Below are 22,751 nucleotides of genomic sequence, written 5' to 3'. Positions count from 1 at the left end.
TTCAACCACTCCCTGTGGTAGCGAGTTCCACATTCTCACCATTCTCTGGGTAAAGAAGTTTCTTCTGAATTCCCTATTGGATTACTTGGTGGCTATCTTATATTGATGGCCTCTGGTTTTGCTCTTCCCCACAAGTAAAAACACACTCTCTTGTATCTACTTTATCAAAACCTTTCATAATTTTAAAGACCTCTATTAGGTCACCCCTCAGCCTTCTCTTTTCAAGAGAGAAGAGACCCAGTCTGTTCATCATTTCCTGATATGCATACTCTCACATTTCAGGTATCATCCTTGTAAATCTTCTCTGCACCCTTCCACTGCCTCGATATCCTTTTTATAATATGGTGACCAGAATTGTACACAGTACACCAAGTGTGGTCTAACCAAGATTTGATACAACTTTAGCATAACTTCCCTACTTTTCAATTCTATCCCTCTAGAAATAAACCCTAGTGCCTGGTTTGCTTTCTTTAAGGACTTGTTAACCTGTGTCACAACTTTTAATGATTTGTGTATTTATACTCCGAGATCCCTTTGCTCCTCTACCCCACCTAGACTCGTACCCTCCAAGTAATAAGTGACCTCCCTATTCTTCCTACCAAAATGTAATACTTTGCATTTATCTGTGTTGAAATTTATTTGCCAATGATTTGCCAATTCTGCAAGTTTATTAATGTCTTCCTGTAACTTGTTGCAGTCCTCATCAGTATTGACTATCCCCCCAATTTGGTGTCATCCCCAAATTTAAAAATTATGTTTTTGTTTCCAAAGTCTAAATTGTTAATATAAATTGTGATTAACAGTGGTCCAAGCGCTGGTCCTTGTGGAACACCACTTCCCACCTTCTGCCACTCTGAATAGCTACCCTTTACCCCTACTCTCTGCTTTCTGTCTTGAAGCCAGCTAGCTATACATTCTGCTACTTGTCCCCTGACTGCGCATTCTCTGACCTTATGTGGTGCTATTATGGGGTACCTTTTCAAAGGCCATTTGAAAATCTAGATAAATTACATCTACTACATTACCCTTGTCTTCACACTTTGTTAACTCTTCAAAAATTCAATGAGGTTGGTCAAGCAAGACTTTCCCTTTTGAAATCCATGCTGACTATTCATTATTATATTTTTGATTTCTAGATGTTCTTCTATTTTCTCTTTTAATAGGGATTCCATCATTTTTCCTACCACCAATGTTAAGCTGACTGGTCTATAATTCTCTGGACATGTTCTATCTCCCTTTTTAAATATAGGTATTGTGTTAGCTATCCGCCAGTCCTCTGGCACTACACCTTTTCTAATGAATCATCAAATATGTGTAGCAATGCCTCTGCTATCTCTTCCCTAGGTTCTTTTAAAATGCATGGATGTAATCCGTCCGGACCAGGGGGTTTATCCTCTTTGAGTTTGATTAGTTTATTTAATATATCTCCTTTTTAAATTTTAAATGCACTTATCTCATTAGTAATCTCATCATCCAATGTCATGTCCACCTGTTCTATCTCCCTGGTAAATACTGAAGCAAATTTAATGTTTCTGCCATCTCTCTATTGTTACCTGTGGTATTGTCCTGACCATCCCTTAATGGCCCTATTCCCATCCCGACCTTTTTTTTTATTCATGTGCCTGTAAAATATTTTACTATTTTGTTTTATGTTCCTTGATAATTTAATTTCATAGTTCCTCTTTGCCTTCCTAATTGTTTTTTTGACTTCTCTCCTAATCTCTTCATTTTCTCCCTTATTATGCTCTCCCCTGCTGTCCATGTACTTAATGAATGCCTCTTTCCTCAATTTTTCCCTTATTGCTTTATTCATCCATGGTTCCTCATTAGTGTTTAGCCTGTTCTTGTTTTTAAGCGGAATATATTTTTCCTGCACTCTGTTGAACACCATTTTAAATATCTCCCATTGTCGTTCTACATTGTTGTTTGCCAATATTGTTGCCCATTTTATTTTCCCAAGTTCTATTCTCAGCTCCTCAAAATCAGCTTTGCTCCAATCTATTACCCTGGTGTTCGTCATACTTATGTTTTTCTCAATTATCATCTTAAAGCGTATTGTACTATGGTCACTATTGCCCAGATATTCCCCTACTTTTACTTTTCTTATCTGCTCTGGTTCATTCTCCATTATTAGATCCAAGAGCGAATCTTCCCTTGTTGGGCTTTTTACATATTGAGTTAGAAAGGAGTCCTGTACACGTTGTAGGAACTCCATTCCCTTATCCCCTTTACCTACCTCTTCTGTCCAATTAATATTGGGGTAGTTGAAATCGCCCATGATTATTATTCTGTTTTTTACTAATTTCTCTCATTTGTCTGTATAGTTCTTCCTCCACCTCCCTTCCACTATTAGGTGGTCTGTCGACCACGTCTATTAGTGTGATTGATCCTTTATTATCTTTTATTTCTATCCACATGGATTCTATTACTGTCTTGCTGATAGCTGCGTCACTTTTTTCTACTGCATTATGTTATCTCTAAGTACAGCTACTCCACTTCCCCTTTATCCCCCCTCTATCTTTTCTAAATATGTTTTGCCCTGCAATGTTTAATTCCCAGTCCTGATTTTTCTGCAGCCATGTCTCAGTAATCCCTACTATGCCTGGTTCTTCACAACGCATGATTGCCTTCAGCTCCCCTGTTTTATTACGGACACGTGTACATTGCTGTACAGTCAGTTTAACTCATTTTTAATAGCAGTTCCTCTCACTTTATTTTTAACTCTCTTTTAAAACTCCTGTTCTGTAAATCCCTGGCTATCAATGTCCTCCTTTACTTTATTCTTTCCTATGCTCTCCTTTCCTGTTTTGTTTATATTTAGGCTGGTTACATTTCTTGTAGATCCCTCCCTCTGTCTTACTAGTTTAAAGCCCTTGCCAACCTTCTTATTTACCCTTTCCGTTAGGACACGGGTGCCATCCTGGTTCAGGTGGAGCCCGTCCCATCGGTACAGCTTCTTCCTTTCCTGAGTACTGAGGGTATGCCGCAGTATTGGAGGGACAGAATTGAGGGACAGCTGCACTGTTGGATGTGCAATACTGAGGGAGAGCTGCACTGTCGAAGTATCAATACTAAGGGAGTGCTGCACAGTTGGAGGGGCAGTACTGAGGGAATTATGTATTGTTGGATGGGCAGCACTTTGGGAATGCTGGCCTTTCATTGGGGCAGTACCGAGGGAGTGCTGTACTTTCTGAGGGGCAGTACTGAGGGAATGCTGCGCTTTCTGATGGGCTGTACTGAGGGAGTGCTTCACTTTCTGATGGGCTGTACTGAGGGAGTGCTTCACTGTCTGAGGGTCTGTACTGAGGGAGTGCTGTACTGTCAGAGGGACAGTATTGAGGGTGTGCTGTAGTGTCGAGGGGCAGTACTGAGGGAGTGCTGCACTGCCGGAGGGGCAGTACCGATGGAAATCTGCAGTGTAGGAGGGGCAGTACTAAAGGAGTGCTGCACTGTCGGAGGGGCAGTACTGAGGGAGCGCTGCACTGTCAGAGGGGCAGTACTGAGGGAGTGCTGCACTGTCAGAGGGGCAGTACTAAGGGAGCACTGCACTGTCGGAGGGGTAGTGTTGTGTATGTAATATGTGTGCTACTTTGAACCTATGGACAGGACTGCACTACTTGTTGGGCGTAGTGATACGCAGTACCACTCCTGGCCATAGGGGTATAAATAGTACTGTGGGTACTGATCCCCCTCAGTTCCCGCCTGTGGGCATGAAGTAAAGACCTATGTATAGTCCCTACCTCCAACCAGTAAAGACCTGTTTGAGTTATACGTTTAAGTCTTTGTGTTAATTGTTCAATACAATACACATACTTAACACTGGCGACGAGTCGGTTCGAACCCTGTGGCAGTTATTCCACAGCGGCTTCGTCCAAAGACAGGACGTTGAAGAGAGGTTCCAATCCTCAACACCCCACTGAAAACTGAAGGGCAGCAGAAATCCTGACAGCTTCCAGCGACTGGAAGCAACAGGCATTAGGACCCTGAAGCCTCCATAACCTCGTGGGTAAGCCAGAGCCCGGGAGGGTGCGAGCGGGTAAGCCAGAGCCCGGGAAGGAGCGAGCAAAAGCCGCCGAGCGGGTGAGCCAGAGGCCGGGAGCCGCTTCAAGCGGGAGGTGCTTAGCGGGCCAGCGATCGCACCGGTGATAAGGGCTGAGAACCGTTTCGGGCGGGCGGCGCACCAGCGATCGCACAGGAGATAAGAGCCACAGTCGGGCTGAAAGTCAGCGACGAGAAGCGCGGGAAAACCGCCATTGAAGTGGGCGGGGAGAGCGAGAAGCGCGGGAAAGCCGCCATTTTTCGCGGGAAAACCGCTGGGGAAGAAGGCAGAAGCGGGAAAACCGCCATTTTGTGGGCAGAGGACGACGGCAAGAGCGGGAAGCCGCCATCTTGGATAACAGTAAAAAAAAAATCTGAGAAATTGCAAATCTGATAAAGTACTACAATGCCTAAACACGGGAATATTAGCAACTTTGATAGTGACATCGAAGATTGGGCCATATATGTTGAACGAGTTAAAAATTATTGTAAGGCCAATAAAATTCGTGAGGCTGATAAAGCACTAACATTATTAAATTTAATGGGTGCGAAGACATACGGGCAATTGAAACACCTGTTATCACCAGATGAACCGGCGGATAAGACGTTCGATGAGATTGTTACTGTCCTGAAAGATCATCTAAACCCCACGCCGCTGATGCTAGCGGAACGATTTAAATTTTACGACAGAAGGCAGCTACAGCATGAAAGCAATGCTGATTATTTGCTGGAATTGCGTAAATTAGCGAAATATTGCCAGTTTGGAACGGGACTGACAGAGGCACTTCGAGACAAATTTGTGTGTGGTTTATTTAAACAGGATACACAAAAGCGACTGCTCGAGGAGAATGAGCTGACGCTTGAGAAGGCGGTCACTATGGCAGCAGCACACGAAGCCGCAGCGAGAGGCACGGCAGTAATGCAGCTATGGTCACCGGAGCTCAGTGCACACAAATTGGGTGTGAGTTCTGGCAAATGTTATCGTTGTGGAAAGACAACGCATGATCAGAACCAGTGTTGGTTTAAAAACCAAGAATGTAGAACTTGTGGTAGGCTTGGACATATAGCTAGAGTATGCAGGTCAGGGAAGAAGACCAGCAACAAGAAGTCACCGCAAGGAAAATACGCAAAGGTACACAAGGTGACCGAACAGGAGTCCGATTCAGACGCTAGCAGTAATGAACTGGCTAGCTTAAGCTGTAATGAACTGGCTAGCTTAAGAGTACTCAACGCTGGTAAGGGTGCAGACCTCCAGACAATTTGGGTCACTCTTCAGATAGAAGGAGTCCAAGTAAAACTGGAATTGGACACTGGATCGGCATTGACGGTCATAAATAAGAAAGATTACGGAAAGTTATTCCAACATATTCCCCTACAGGATACGGGGATTATATTGAAAACATACACGGGGCAAAGAGTGTACCCCATCGGGAAAATAGAGGTTGCAGTGGTCCACAAGGGCGAAGACAGTCAAATAATGGACTTATATGTGATATCTGAAGGAGGTCCTCCACTACTAGGACGGGAGTGGATTAGGAAAATGAATATGGACTGGCATTTCCTACAAACAATAACGAGTGAGAACTCGGTGAAGATAGTCGGCCCAGACTCTGGAACGGATGATGGTAAGCCCAACTCAGGTGCAAAAGACAAAGTTTCAGCACAGAATTCCACTGAGCAACAACAACATAGTTTAACTGTGGATTCTGAGTCTGGCAAGTCTACTGATGTGCCCATTTCTGAGGGACACCGGGCTCGAACTCAACTCCATTTCAAACTACAACAGCAATTAGAACAAATGCTTCGCCGTTTTGAGCAAGAGTTGAATGCAACGAAAGAGTTCTTTGATATAGAGTTGGAGAATCTGGAAAGACAACAGAAGCAGCTGATGGAGAAAATGGAGCAGGAGCACACAAAACGTCTGATGTCAGAGGAGTTAACGGTCAGCCAACTCCTGCATATGCTGAAGGACAGGACTCTGAAATGGGAAAAACTTGAACATGAACTTCAATATTCAAACGAAAGGGGTTCGGAGCTCTCAAAGGTTATTGGAAGAGCTGAGGTGGCAACACAGACTGAGATGACTGCAACAGAGCAGCCCTTGGATGCCAAAAGTACGCTGACTCACGTCAACGTAGAACAACAGACCGCTGAAACAGCTGCTCCGGTAGAGGGATTGCATAGTCCGATCAATCAATCTCCAAAGGAAGTTGAAGTATTAAAATCACAAATGAGGTCACTAGTAAACGACTTGCTGAAAGCCCAGAAAAAGCTGGATGCAGAGGTACACATGAAGAAGTCTCTTCAGGAAAGATGTCTGGATTTGGAACAAGAGCTGGCTAACGTCCAGCTGGGTATGGAGGAAATAGACGACCCTCTCACTGGTCTAGCTCAGGACGACACCGAATATTACGATGTCCTGTCCTGCCCAGCTTGTAATTTCGACTCCCAAAGTGCAGAAATCATGGAGGAGCACCAAAAGTCTACGGAACATCGGGAGAAGCTGGCTCTACAACAGAAACAGGAGGAAGAGAAGGAGGAGCTGCGCATGCAGCTGGCAGCTGTGGCAGCTGACAATGGAGCCCAGAGAGTCTCCAAGAAGCAGAAAAGGAAAAGTAAAAACAGAAGATGACCCATCTGAACCATTATCACCTCTACCAGATCACACACGTGGTCCCTCCGAACGGAGCCAATTCAGTTCGGAAGTTCAAACTGTTAAATCCATGGAAGGACTATTGAATGAGTCACTCCAGCAACGTGAACCGACTACACCACAGAGATTGAATCTGTGAACTGTTTTCCGCAGAGACTGAATCTGTGATCTGTTTTGACATGAAGTTATCTATGTATCTATGTTATTCTGTTATGTAAACCTGAAGTTATATATGTATATATGTTATTACGTTATGTTAAATGGGGAGATGACTGTAAAGCTAGGAAGGGAGGAATGTTGTGTATGTAATATGTGTGCTACTTTGAACCTATGGACAGGACTGCACTACTTGTTGGGCGTAGTGATACGCAGTACCACTCCTGGCCATAGGGGTATAAATAGTACTGTGGGTACTGATCCCCCTCAGTTCCCGCCTGTGGGCATGAAGTAAAGACCTATGTATAGTCCCTACCTCCAACCAGTAAAGACCTGTTTGAGTTATACGTTTAAGTCTTTGTGTTAATTGTTCAATACAATACACATACTTAACAGGTAGTACTGAGGAAGCGCTGCACTGTTAGAGGGGCAGTACTGAGGGAGTGCTGCACTGTCAGAAGGGCAGTACTGAGGGAGTGCTGCACTGTTGGAGGGGCAGTACTGAGGGCAGGCTGCACTGTCGGAGGGGCAGTACTGAGGGAGGGCTGCACTGTAGGTGGCGCAGTACCGATGGAGTACCGCACTGTCAGAGGTGCTGTCTTTCTGATGAGACATTAAACCGAGGTCCTGTCTCCTCTCTCAGGTGGATGTAAGAGATCCCACATCACAATTTTGAACCGGAGCAGCGGAATTTGCCATGGTGTCCGGCTCAATATTTATCTCTCAACCAACGTCAATAAATTTGGTGTTCTTGACATTATCTCACTTTGCTATTTGCGGGTTGTTGCTCTGCACAAATTGGCAGCTGCGTTTCTTACATTACAACATTGACTACACTTTAAAAGTACTTCAGTGGCTGTAAAGCACTTTGGGACATCCTAAGGTGGTGAAAAGTGCTTTTTAAATGTAAGTTCTTATGAAAGATGCTTCCAGAAAGTGAGAAACATTTCAGTGGGCCCTGTGGTGAAGGGGACAAACCCTGCCTGCCACATGCAGTCTAGTATATAGGGCCTTGGTGAGACCACGCCTGGAGTATTGTGTACAGATTTGGTCTCCTTACCTAAGGAAGGATATACTTGCCATAGAGGGAGTGCAACAAAGGTTCACCAGACTGGTTCCTGGGATGGGAGGAATGTCCTATGAGGAGAGATTGAGTAGACTAGGCCTATATTATCTAGAGTTTAGAAGAATGAGAGGTGATCTCATTGAAACATACAACATTCTTATAGGGTTTGACAGGGTAGATGCAGGGAGGATGTTTCCCCTGGCTGGGGAGTCTAGAACCAGGGGTCACAGTCTCTGAATAAGGGGTCAGCATTTAGGACTGAGATGAGGAAAAATGTCTTCACTCAGAGGATGGTGAATCTTTGGAATTCTCTACCTCAGAGGGCTGTGGAGGCTCAGTCATTGAGTATATTCAAGACAGAATATTAAGGGAATCAAGGGATATGGGGATAGTGCAGAAAAGTGCAGATGAGGTAAAAGATCAGCCTTGATCTTAGTGAATGGCGGAGCAGGCTCAAAGGGCTAAATGGCCGACACCTGCTCCTATTTCTAATGTTCTTCGTAGCTCTATACTGCATCCTCACCAATCTACCTGTTGCAGACGCATCTGTCCCTGACAGTATTAGAAGGAGTGACAACTGACCAGACAACGTCCCGGTTTCACTTAGGAACTCCTCCAACATGTTGTGTGGTACTGTCACCATACCAAATGGGATAGATTCAAAACAGATCTAGCAGCTCAAAACTGGGCATCCATGAGGCGTGTGGGCCATCAGCAGCAGCAGAATTGTATTCCACCACAATCTGTAAACTCATGGCCCGGCATATCCCTCACTCTACCATTACCATCAAGCCAGGGGATCAACCCTGGTTCATTGAAAGCATACCAGGAGCAGCACCAGGCATACCTTAAAATGAGGTGAAGCTGCAACACAGGACTACATGCATGCTTAACAGCAGAAACAGCATGCTATAGACAGAGCTAAGCGATCTCACAACCAATGGATCAGATCAAAGCTCTGCAGTCCTGCCACACCCAGTCATGAATGGTAGTGGACAATTAAACAACTAACGAGAGGAAGAGGCTCCATGAACATCCCCATCTCAATGATGGCGGAGCCCAGCATGTGAGTGCAAAAGACAAGGCTGAAGCATTTGCAACCATCTTCAGCCAGAAGTGCCGAGTGGATGATGCACATCGGCCTTCTTCTGAGGTCCCCACCATGACAGATGCCAATCTTTAGCCAATTCAATTCACTCCACGTGATATCAAGAAATGGCTGAGCGCATTGGATCCAGCAAAGGCTATGGGCCCCGACAACATCCCAACTGCTGTGCTGAAGACTTGTGCTCCAGAACTAGCTGTTCCAGTACAGCTACAACACTGGCATCTACCCGACAATGTCAAAAGCTGCCTAAGTACATCCTGTGCAGAAAAAGCAGGACAAATCCAATCCAACCAATTACCGCCCCATCAGTCTACTCTCAATCATCAGTAAAGTGATGGAATGTGTCATCGATAGTGCTATCAAGCAACACTTACTCACCAATAACCTGCTCACTGATGCTCAGTTTCTCACCTCCTGACTCCCTTTCTACAATCTATAAGGCACAAGTCAAGAGTGTGATGGAATACTCTCCACTTGCCTGGATGAGTGCAGCTCCAACAACACTCAAGAAGCTCGACACCGTCCAGGACAAAGCAGCCCGCTTGATTGGCATCCCTTCTGCTACCTTAAACATTCAGTTCCTCCACCACCGCGCACAGTGGCTGCAGTGTGTACCATCTACAAGATGCACTGCAGCAACTCGTCAAGGCTTCTTCGGCAGCACCCCCCAAACCAGAGACCTCTACCACCTAGAAGGACAAGGGCAGCGGGCTCATGGGAAAGCCACGACCTCCAAGTTCACCTGCAAGTCTCACACCATCCTGACTTGGAAATCTATCATCATTGGGTCAAAGTCTTGGAACTCCCTCCCTAGCAGCACTGTGGGAGTACATTCACTACACGGACTACAACAGTTCAAGAAGGCAGCTCACCACCACCTTCTCAATGGCAATTAGGTATGGGCAATAAATGCCGGCCTTGTAATTGATGTCCACATCCCATGAATGAATAAATATAATTAAAAAAAATTCAGGGTTACAGTCAGAGTGTCTCTATATTAAGGTTACAGTTAGTGAGTATGTCTAAATTCAGGTTACAGTCAGTGAGTGTCTCTATATTCAGGTTTACAGTTAATGAGTGTTAGTGAAAGTCTCAGGGTAGGAGGGACCTGTTCAAGGGGTTGCAACTCAACAGAGCTGGGACCAATGTCCTCGAGGGAAGGTTAGCTCGTGCTGTGGGGGAGGGTTTAAACTAATTTGGCAGGGAGATGGGCACCAGGATGAAACATTAGAGAGGAGAAACAAGGTGCACAGAGGAATGGGAGAGACAAATAGCACTTGACTAAAGAATAGTTCAGAAATAGGAAGGATCAGACAGGATCAAATGCAAATCAGTCTAAGATGGGGTTGGAGTGTATGTATGTAAAAGCACCGAGTATGGTAAATAAGGTTGGTGAGCTGCAGGTACAAGTCACCACATGGTATAGTCGCAATAACAGAGACCTGGCTCAAAGGGTAGGATTGGGAACTTAATATTCCTGGCTACAGGGTATTCAGGAAAGATAGGGAAGGACTAAAAGGAGGGGGTGGCAGTATTGATCAAAGACAGCACTGGAGAGGGAAGATGTAGTTGACGGGTCAAAGCCAGCGTCTACTTGGACAGAATTAAGGAACAATAGAGGAGCTATTACACTACTGGGTGTGTACTATAGACCACCAAATAGTGAGAAGGTGATAGAGGAGCAAATCTACTGGCTAATTACAGAAAGATACAAGAACTACAGTGTAATAATAATGGGGGACTTCAATTATCCTACTATAGACTGGGATAGTAACAGTGTAAAGGTCAAATTAGAAGTCTAGAACAAGTGGTCACTGACTCAGAATAAAGCGTCATCCATTTACGACTGAGATGAGGAGAAATTTCTTCGTTCAAAGGGTTGTGAATCTTTGGAATTCTCTACCCTAGAGGGCTGTGGTGGCTCAGTGGTTGAGTATATTCAAGACAGAGATCGATAGATTTTTGGATACTAAGGGAATCAAGGGATATGGGGATGGTGTGGGAAGGTGGAGTTGAGGTAGAAGATCAGAATAGCCTACTCCTGCTCTGTTATGTATTGTGTGTTCTATTGTGTGTTCTCCTCCCACCTGTGGTGGCGCTGTCACAGGAGATAAATGGTTGGGTGTTCTCTGTTATGTTTTAGCTCTCTTTGTTCGGAACTTTCCAGAACTTCCTTTCCTTCCAATAAAGCACTTCATGTTTGAATCTCTGAGTTCTGAGTCCTAAATTGTGTCGAGGTAGAAAGGTACCGACACAACATGCTCCTATTTCTTATGATCTTATATTCAAAGAGGGGGAAGAATTCCTGAAATGTGTACAATAGAACTTTGTTGAACAGTGTGTTTCCAGCCCAACAAGGAAGGAAGCAGCACTGGATCTAGTTCTGGGGAATGAAGTGGGGCAAGTAGAGCATGCTTTAGTGGGAGGTTATTTGTGGAACAGTGATCATCATATCATTAAGTTCAGAATCGTTATGGAAAAGGACAAGGTGAAATCAAGCATAAAAATATATAACTGGAGGAGGGCTAGCTTCAGTGAGTTGAAAAGGGATCTGGCCCAGGTGGATTGGAATCAAATATTGGTAGGCAAAACAGTAATTGAACAATGGGAGGCCTTCAAAGAGGAGATGGTTTGGGTACAGAGTAGACAAATTCCCATGAGAGGGAAAGGAAGGGCACTCAAAGCTGGAGCTCACTGGATGACTAAAGATATAGAGGTTAAAATGAGACAGAAAAAGGAAGCTAAGGATAATTTTATGGTTCATAATAATACAGTAGAGAACCAAGATGAATATAAAAAGTACAACAGACATCCAAAAAAGGGAATAAGGGGGGAAAAGAAATAGTATGAGAATAGATTAGCAGCTAATATAAAAGGGAACCCAAAAGTCTTTTATATGGACATAAATAGTAAAAAGGTAGTCAAAGGAAGGGTGGGGCCGATTAGGGACAAAAAAGGAAATATTTTTGTGGAGACAGAGGGCATGGCTGAGTATTAAATGAATACTTTGCATCTGTCTTCATTAAAGAAGAGGATGCTGCCAATGTAGCAATAAATCACCAGAGAATCGTCAGAGAATCACCTGCGATGGCTTCTCTACCTGCTCCTCACCATTGTCTCTGGTGTCCTCCAAGTATCTATCCTTGGGCCCCTCCTATTTTTCATCTACCTGCTGCCCCTCAGCGACATCATCCAAAAACATAACGTCAGGTTCCAAATGTACACGGACGATACCCAGCTCTACCTCACCACCATCTCTCACGACCCCTCCACCGTCTCTAAATTGTCAGATTGCTTGTCCGACATCCAGTACTTGATGAGTAAAAATTTCCTCCAACTAAATATTGGGAAGACTGAAGCCATTGTCTTCGGTCCTTGTCACAAACTCCTTTCTCTAGGCACTAACTCTGTCCCTTTCCCTGGCAACTGTCTAAGGCTGAACCTGACTGTTCACAAATTTGGTGTCATATTTGACCCCGAGATGAGCATCCGAACATATATCTGCACCATCACTAAGTCCGCCTATTTCCACTTCTGTAACATTGCCCAATTCCACCCCTGCCTCAGCTCATCTGCTGCCAAAAACCTCATCCATGTCTCTGTTACCTCTAGACTTGACTATTCCAATGCACTCCTGGCCAACCACCCATCTTCCACCCTCCATAAAGTTGAGGTCATCCAAAACTCGGCTCCCCTATCCTAACTCGCACCAAGTCCCGTTTACCCATCAGCCCTGTGCTCGCTGACCTACATTTGGCTCCTGGTTAAGCAATGGCTCAATTTTAAAATTCTCATCCTTGTTTTCAAATCCCTTCATGGCCTCACCTCTCCCGATCTCTGTAACCTCCTCCAGCCCTACAACCCTTCAAGATATCTACACTGCTCCAATTCTGGCCTCTTGAGCATCCCCAATTTTAATCGCTCCATCATTGGCAGCTGTGCCTTCAGCTGCCAAGGCCTAAAGTTCTGGAATTCCCTCCCTAAACCTCTCCACCTTCCTTTCCTTTCTTAAGATGCTCATTAAAACCTACCCTAATATCTCCTTATGTGGCTTGGTGTCAAATTTTGTTTGATAACGCTCTTGTGAAGCACCTAGGGACATTTTACTATGTGAAAGGTGCTATATAAATGCAAGTTGTTGTTGTTGTAAAGGAGGAGGCAGTAGCGATATTGTATAGGATAAAAATAGATAAAGAGGAAGTACTTAAAAGGTTGACAGTCTTCAAAGTGGAAAAGTTACCCATTCCAGATGGGATGCATCGTAGGTTACTGAAGGAAGTAAGGGTGGAAATTGTAAAGGCTCGGACCACAATCTTCCAACCCTCCTTGGATATGTGGGTGGTGCCAGAGGACTGGAGGGTTTCAAATGTTACACCCTTGTTTAAAAAAGGGGAGAGGGATAAACCTGGCAACTAAAGACCAGTCAGCCTAACATCGGTGGGGGGGATACTTTTAAGGGGAAAAATTGTGTTGGTTTCTGCCCCTCGTTAGCGCCCCGGGGGGTGCAAATGGGGTGCAAATCCCCTAGCGCCCGGGCGCATGGCCACTAACGCCTCCTGTGAAATTCAGTGGGAGGTTAGCAGCGGCAATAACCTGTAGCGCCCCGTGGCACTGCACCACCAGCAATTAAGTCATCGCCGAGTGACGCAACCCCTTACCGCTGCGCCGCAGCCCCTTAACACCCTGTGGCAGAAATTCGGCTGCGCCCGTGAAGCTGCTGCGGGCAATGTCAGCGACAGGCTCGTGGGTCGCGAATCGGGCCAACCTCCGCTTGAGAGGTGGTAATTAAAGGGGAAGCCTGGCTGCGCCCCGCACCGCCATTTCATTGTTTTGGCCGACCTCCAGGTCGGCGCCTTGTGGCGGCCCTAGGCATGGGCCATGGCCACCATCGTGTAGCCTGGCACCATGTCTCAGTGCCAGGCTGTGGCCACAGCACCACGCCGTGCTGGTGAGCTAGTCAAATGGCCTGCAGAGTGTGCAGCATCCTGCCCCTTTAATGGAAGGGGAGGGGTGATGAAATGCGTGAGCGCTATGTGGAGCAGCTGCGTAGTGCTCTGGCGCTACCGCGCTTTGCGCCTCAGACACCGCCCCGAGAGGAAGTGGAGTGCCCGAGATAGCGCTCTGCTTCCATGCCAGGGTGGTAAGCCCAATTTAGCGGCCGGGGCAGTACTCCCGCGCCGGGCGCTAAATGGCTGGCACTAATTCGGTTACTGCCCGCAAACGGGACGTAACCGAATTTTTCCCCTTTAGAGACTATAATCCGGGACAAAATTAATTGGCACTTGGAAAAATAAGGTCTAATAAATGAAAGCCAGCACGGATTTATTAAAGGCAAATAATGGTTGACTAACTTGATCGAGTTCATTGATGCAGTAAACAAGTTGTTTTTTTTTATTCGTTCATGGGATGTGGGCATCGCTAGCAAGGCGAGCATTTATTGCCCATCCCTAATTGCCTTTGAGAAGGTGCCATTCCAGAGACTTGAGCACAAAAATTTGGCTGACACTCAAGTGCAATACCGAGGGAGAGCGGCACTGTTGGAGGTGCCGTCTTTCAGATGAGACGTTAAACCAAGGCCCTGTCTGCTCTCTCAGGTGGATTTAAAAGATTCTATGGCACTATTTCGAAGATGAGCAGGGAAGTTATCCCTGGTGTCCTGGCCAATACTTATCCCTCAATCAATATCACTAAAATAGATGATCTGGTCATTATCCCATTACTCTTTGTGGGAACTTGCTGTGTGCAAATTGGCTGCTGCATTTCCTACATTACAACAGTGACTGCACTTCAAAAAGCACTTCATTGACTGTAAAGTGCTTTAGGACGTCTACTGACAAATCTTTCTCTCTTTTCTTTTTGTTTGGAAAATTTAAGCCCATGGGATAAAAGGGGCAGTATGGATACAAAATTGACTATGGGATAGAAAACAGAAAGTTGTGGTGAATGGCTATTTTTCAGACTGGAGGGAGGTATTCAGTGGAGTTCCCCAAGGCTCAGTACTAGGACCACTGCTGTTTTTGATATACATTAATGACTTGGACTTAGGGTAAAGGGTACAATTTCAAAATTTGCAGGTGACATAAAACTTGGAAGTGTAGCAAACAGTGAGGAAGATAGTAATAGACTTCAAGAAGACATAGATAGGCCGGTGGAATGAGTGGACACACGGCAGATAAAATTCATGCAGAGGAGTGCGAGGTGATACATTCTGGTAAGAAGAATGAGGAGAGACTATACACATTAAATGGTACAATTTTAAAGGGGGTGCAAGAACAGAGAGAACTGGCAATGCTTGTGCACAAATCTTTGAAGGTGGCAGGACATGTTAAAGCAGTTAATAAAGCATATGGGATCCTGGGCTTTATAAATAGAGGCATAGGGGAAAAAATCATCCCCTTAGCGCCTCCCATTAGTGCCAGTAGATGGCACTAATGGGGCGCTAGATCAGTATCGTCGGGGCGAGGCGAATCCAGCGCCGCACATCAAATCTGGCCCCCCCGTAGTGCCGTAAGAGGTATCACTGGGAACATCAGCGCCAGGGAGATCATGACGTCAGTGAGGTGCAATGCTCACTGACCGCCCGATCTGCAAAATTGATTCTTGCCACTTACCTCACCACCTGGAGTAAACACTGACAGGGAGAGCTGGCGTGAAGCACCAGGAAGCCTGCTCCAGTGATGTTATTTAAAGGGATCGTCAGTAATCACCCGCAGTTGCCAGGTTAGTGCAGTTTCAATGGTTTTTTGTTAGTTTCACCCACTGCAACAGTTTCATTCAAATATTTCAAGGTTCTTTTGTATCAAGAGTCTTCTGGCAACTAAAAAGTAGCTACATTTATTCTTCAAAGATTCAAAGTGCTACACTTGGTAACATTAATGGGGGCTGTACTGGCAGTCAACCTCGCCCTCCAGGATCTACAGCAGAGGGGGCGTAGGCAGCGAGAAAGACTGGAACATGTGCCCAGAGGGAGGAGGAAGGCCATCAGGCCTCTCAACAGGAGACCTTACTCTCTGAAGGTATTCCGAGAGCGCTTCTCCTACCTCCAGTTAAGCGAGGAGCAGTGTGTTAGAAGTCTCCAATTCACCAAGAGGTGGTCACACAACTCTGCCACCTCCTGCAACCAGACCTGCAGCCTCAGACCAGGGTGTCCACGGCTCGCTCAGTGGCAGTCAAGGTCACTGTCACCCTCAATTTCTTCGCCAGAAGATCCTTCCTGTCTGCAACAGAAGACATAGCTAAGATCTTGCATTTTGCCATTCATCGCTGCATCCAGGAGGTCACAGAGGCTCTCTACAGTAGGAGAAGGGACTACATTTCCTTCCCCATCACCAGAGATGAGCAGGATGAGCATGCATGTGGCTTTGCCAGGATAGCGGGATTCCCCATGGTGCAGGGCACCATTGACTGCACCCATGCGGCTTTGTGGGCATTGCATAACAATCCTGAGATCTTCCGTAGCCGCAAAGGCTACCACTCACTTAATGCGCAGTTGGTGTCTGACCATGCACAGCAAATCCTCACCGTCAATGCCCCCTATCCTGGCAGCAGCCACGATGCCTTCATCCTGTGCCAGACCGATTTGCCAGCACTCTTCCAGCCATCATGTCAAGCTCACGGCTATCCACTCTCTAGCTGGCCCCTGACTGCCCTCCGCAACCCCAACACTCCTTCCCAGCACTCATATAATGAGAGTCATGCTGCCACCAGGAACATCATCAAGCAGACCATTGGCCTGCTGAAGCAACGGTTCCGCTGCCTTGACCACTAGGGAGGAGACCTCCAGTACTCGGCTGAGCGGGTGTCCCATTTCATGGCGGTCTGCTGCATGCTCCACAACTTGGCCATCATGAGGGCCCAGCCCTTGCCACCAGGGATTATAGGACCACCTCAGGAGGAGGAGGAGGGAGAGGAGGAGCAGGAGGAGGAGGAAGAGGAAGATGAGCAGGAGGAGGAGGACGAGGAGGAGGTGGAGGAATAGGAGCGAGGGAGGAGGCAGCCATTCAATCGGTCTTCCGATTTGTTGTTGGAGCATGGATTGGTGGCCTGCTGTGACACTGTTAAAACCCTGGTTGACAGTGGTAGACCCAGCCATGATGGCAGCAGTCAGAGCTTGCGTGGCATCAAGCTGAGACTGCATGACAGCAGTCTGAGAATCGATGGCACCAAGCATAGACTGCATTACAGCACTAAGACGTTGCGTCGCTTCCGCCTGTGCTGCAATGGAAGCTGCCCGATCACCCATCACACGCGGCATCAGGCCTGGGTCGCCACGGTCTCTCTGGGAGTCTACCATCCTTTGCAGACTGGAAATGATGGGCTCCATGGTGTGCGCAGAGCCTTGTGCAATGTTGGAGATGGACTCCTTCACGCTCCTTACCATTGCCGAGAGGCTCTCGGGCACCCTTGCCATTGCACCTATCATCTCCGTGTGCATGTCCATCACCCTTCTTCTGAAGGCCTCCCCATCGAGGTCCTCATCTGAGCCCTGTGCAGCAGAACTCATGTGCAAACTCGTCCTCCAGGGAGTTGGCCCTTGAGCTACCCTTTCCCCCTGGCCTTGCTGCAGCCCACTCATCCCTGGTGCCTCACCCTGTGCAAATTCCACTATTATACTAGCCTTTAAAGACCGCGTAGTGCCAGTATCTGAGCTGGTGCCTGCAGGTGAGACATGCAGTGACGCAGTTTGTTCTTCCTCCTCCTCTTCTCCCACTTCACTCTCTACGGTGCCCTCAGGGACAGGATGCTCAGGTGCTTGCTGATTATCTGAAAGCATAAATGCGCAAGAGTCGGGTTAAGGTGAGGGGAGGGGGCAGGAAGTGAGAAATGCATGCATACAGCATGATTAGCTGGAACGTGCGAAACACTTGTGGGGTGAGGGGGAAGTGGGATGTGAGGAGTAGGGATGAACATACCGTTGTCCCCAAGTGGGTCAACGTTGCTGGTGGCCACGACGCCCACCACCTGGTGCCCAATAATCTGCAGCACTCGATTCTCCAGCGCAGGCAGTGGTTGGGTGTTGGCTTGTCCCCCGCCTGTGTGTTCCTGCTCCCTCCTGCTGTGAGCCACCTTGGCCTGCAAGAGAAAGGAAAGTGTGTGAGTGCGTGTGGAGCAATGTGTTTGGGTGATGATCCAGCTACTGTTGAATAGCTGTCAGTATGTGCAAGGTGTGAGATGAGAGTGTTGCTAGGTAGAGATTGTTGGTGGGTGAGTGCTGGGGGGTGTGTTGCTTTGAGTAGTGTGTGAAGATTGTGGTATGTAGCATTTGTTGAAGCATTCACTCACTGACCACCCGAGTGAGGTCGTTAAATTTCTTCCTGCACTGTGTGTGGGTCCTGGGGACCACAGTGCTGCCCAAGATGTGCTGGGCTACCTCCCTCCACATGGTGCGGAAGACTTGTGGTGAGGGCTTCCTGCCATTTGTTGAGTAGAGCACCGCCCTCCGTCTCTCCACAGTGAACACCAATGCCTCCAATGCTTCATTGGAGAATCTGCAGGGTCTGTCCCTGGAGATTGGAACCGCCAGGAGCACACCTGCTTCAATCCTTTGGCTCCTTCTCCTTATTCTGCTTCTTCTTGCTGAGGCAGCTGCACAGCCAGCAATGCTGAGAATGAGGTGCTACAGCATCAATGAATCTCCCCTTTAAGAAGTGAAAAAAGCCTGTGGCAATGATGTGTTGCGATTAGACTGCACCCGATATCGGTCCACCTTTTGAATGTAATGGCAATGAGCTTGGGTTTTAAGACTTGATTTAGGACTCCAATATTTTTATTGAGCAGTGAGCATGAATTTTGCATGCAGTCTAAAGCATTTGCGCCTGGCAATAATTCTCCAACGTTTCTACTGACACCGTCCATTCCTTGGCTATTACGAATTTAGAGCCCTAGGGTATAAAAGCCAAGAAGTTATGCTAAATGTATATAAAACACTAGTTCGGCCCCAGCTGGAGTATTGTTTCCAATTCTGGGCACCACACTTTAGGAAGGACGTGAAGGGTTTGGGGAGGATAGAGGAAAAATTTACTAGAATGGTTCCAGGGATGAGGGATTACAGTTATGAGGATAGACTGGAGAAGCTGGGGTTGTTCTACTTGGAGCAGAGAAAGCAGAGAGGAGATTTGATCAAGGTGTTTAAAATCATGAAGGATTTAGATAGAGTAAATAAAGAGAAACTGTTTCCAAGGGCTGAAGGGTCGATAACCAGAGGGCACAGATTTAAGGCGACTGGCAAAAGAAGCAGAGGTGACATGAGGAAAAGTCATTTTATGCAATGAATGGTTGGGATCTGGATTGCACCACCTGATAGGTTGGTGGACACAGTCAATTGTAGCTTTCAAAAGGAAATTGGATAAATACTTGAAGGAGAACAAAATTGCATGGAAATGGGGAAAGAATGGGAGAGTGGTTCTAACTGGATTGCTCTTCAAAAGAGCTGGCACAGACTCAATGGGCTGAATGGCCTCCTTCTGTGATGTACTATTCTATGATTCTATGATTCTAGGACAGGTAAAGTTACAGGTACATGTAAAGTTAAAAATACAAGACAACTGAAGGTGCAGATTCAGGTACAAAGACAAGAAATGTAAAGATACAGGTACAGGTACAACTATAGGTAAAATTACACATACAGGGCAGGTAAAGAAACAGATACTTGGCAGTTAAAAGTACAGATGGAGGACAGATAAAGGTAAAGGATACAGGTAAAGGACAGGAACAGGTACAGTTATAGATACAGATAAAGGAACATATATAGGACAGGTAAGTGTACAGATACAGAACCAGGACAGATATAGGTATCTGTATGGATAGAGCCCAGGTATAGGTAAAGGTGAAGATACAGGACTGGTAAATATACAGATACAGGACAGGTAAAGGTGCAGTTATAGGTCAGGTAAAGGAACAGATACAGGACAGGTACAGGCACAGATACAGGACAGCTTAATGTACACATACAGGTACAGGTAAATGTACAGAAACAGGAAAGGTAAAGGTACAGATACAGGACAGGTAAAGATACAGATACAGGGCAGGAAATTCACTGATACAGGTCAGGTAAAGGGTACAGATACAGGACAGGAAAATGTACAGAAACAGGACAGGTAAAGTGTACAGATACAGGACAGGTAAATGTATGGAAACAGGACAGGTAAAGATACAGGTACAGAACAGGTAAATGCAGAGATACAGCTCAGTGAAAGTGTACAGATACAGGCCAGGTAAATGTACAGATACAGAACAGTTAAAGCACAGATACAGGACAGTTAAAGCTAGAGATACAGGACAGGTAAAGTGTACAGATACAGGCCAGGTAAATTTACAGATACAGAACAGGTAAATGTACAGATACAGAACAGGAAAAATGTATAGATACAGGCCAGGTAACTGTACAGATACAGAATAGGTAAATGTACAGACACAGGACAGGTAAAGGTACAGATACAGGACAGGTAAATGTACAGACATAGGACAGGTAAATGAACAGATACAGGACAGGTAAAGCTAGAGATACTGGACAGGTAAATGTAGAGATACAGGAAAGATAAATGTACAGATACAGAACAGGTAAATGTAGAGATACAGGACAGGTAAATGAACAGATACACGACAGGTAAAGGTACAGATATAGGACAGGTAAAGCTAAAGATACCAGACAGGTAAATGTAGAGATACAGGAAAGGTAAATGAACAGATACAGAACAGGTAAAGGTACAGGTACAGGACAGGTAAGTGTACAGATACAGGACAGGTAAGTGTACAGATACACGACAGGTAAAGGTAGAGAACCAGGACAGCTAAGTATACAAAACAGGTAAAGGTACAGTTAAAAGTACGGTAAAGATACAGGTATTGGACAGGTACAGGTACAATACAGGAGAGGTAAAGGTACAGTTACAGAACAGGTAAATGTACAGATACAGGACAGGTATAGTTACTGTTACAGGTCTGATAAAGATATGGGTACTGGACAGGTAAAGGTACAGATACAAAACAGGCAAAGGTACAGTTACTGGTTCGGTAAAGATACAGGTATTGGACAGGTAAATGTACAGATACTGGACAGGTAAAGGTGCAGATACAAGACAGTTAAAGGTACTGATAGATGGCAGATAAGTGTACAGATACAGGACAGATAAATGTACAGATACAGGACAGGTAAATGAACAGATACAGGACAGGCAAAGGCACAGATACAGGACAGGTAAAGGTACAGATACAAGAGAGGTAATGTTCCAGGTACAGGGCAGGTGGAGGTACAGATACAAGTCAGGTAAACGCATAAATACAGGACAGTTAAAGGTACAGATACAAGACGTGTAAAGGTACAGATACAGAACAGGTAAATGTACAGATACAGGACAGGTAAAGGTACAGATACAGGACAGTTAAATGTACAGATACAAGACAGGTAATGGTACAGATACAGGAAAGTTAATGGGACAGTTACAGGACAGGTAAAGTTACAGACACAGGCCAGGTAAAGGTCCAGGTACAGGACAGTTAAGGTATAGATACAAGACAAGTAATGGTATAGATACAGGACTGTTAATGGGACAGGTACTGGACAGCTAAATGTACAGATAGAGGACAGGTAAAGGTACAGATCCAGGACAGGTAAAGATACAGATACAGGACAGTTAATGGGACAGGTACAGGACAGGTAAAGATACAGGGACTGGACAGATAAAGGTACAGATACATGACAGGTAATTGTACAGATACATGACAGGTAAAGGTAGAGATATAGGACAGGTAAAGGTACACATACAGGACAGGAAAAGGTACAGATACAGAAAAGGTAAAGGTAAAGGTACAGGACACATATACGTACAGATACAAGATGAGATAAGTGTACAGATACAGGACAGGTAAAGGTACAGATACAGGACAGGTTAAGGTACAGTTACAGGTCTGGTAGAGATACAGGTACTGGACAGGTAAATGTACAGATACAGAAACATAGAAACATAGAAGATAGGAGCAGGAGTAGGCCATTTGGCCCCTCTAGCCTGCTCCGCCATTCAATGCGATCATGGCTGATCATCCAAGTTCAGTACCCGGTCCCTGCTTTCTCCCCATACCCCTTGATCCCTTTAGCCTTAAGAAATATATCCAACTCCTTCTTGAATATATTTAATGAATTATCCTCTACTGCCTTCTGTGGTAGAGAATTCCACAGGTTCACCACTCTCTGGGTGAAGAAATTCCTCCTCATTTCTGTCCTAAAAGGCCTACCCCTTATCCTTAGACTGTGACCCCTGGTTCTGGATTCCCCGACCATCGGGAACATCCTCCCTGCATCTAGTCTGTCCAGTCCTTCCAGAATGTTATAAGTTTCAATGAGATCCCCTCTCATTCTTCTAAACTCCAGCGAGTACAAGCCCAATCGACCCAATCTCTCCTCATACGTCATTCCTGCCATCCCAGGTATCAACCTGGTGAATCTTCACTGAACTCCTTCCATGGCAAGAATATCCTTCCTCAGATAAGGCGACCAAAACTGCACACAATACTCAAGATGTGGTCTCACTGTACAACTGCAGCAAGACATCCTTGTTCTTGTATGCAAATCCTCTCGCTATGAAGGCCAACATACCATTTGCCTTCTTAACTGCCTGCTGCACCTACATGCTTACCTTCAGCGACTGGTACACAAGGACACCCAGGTCTCGTTGCACTTCCCCTTCTCCCAATATATTGCCATTCAGATAATAATCTGCCTTCCTGTTTTTGAC

This window comes from Somniosus microcephalus, chromosome 3, assembly GCF_052327205.1.
Source record: "Somniosus microcephalus isolate GS21.2 chromosome 3, FLI_Smic_1.0, whole genome shotgun sequence".
Lineage (NCBI taxonomy): Eukaryota > Metazoa > Chordata > Chondrichthyes > Squaliformes > Somniosidae > Somniosus > Somniosus microcephalus.
Note: the sequence above shows the minus strand (reverse complement) of the source record.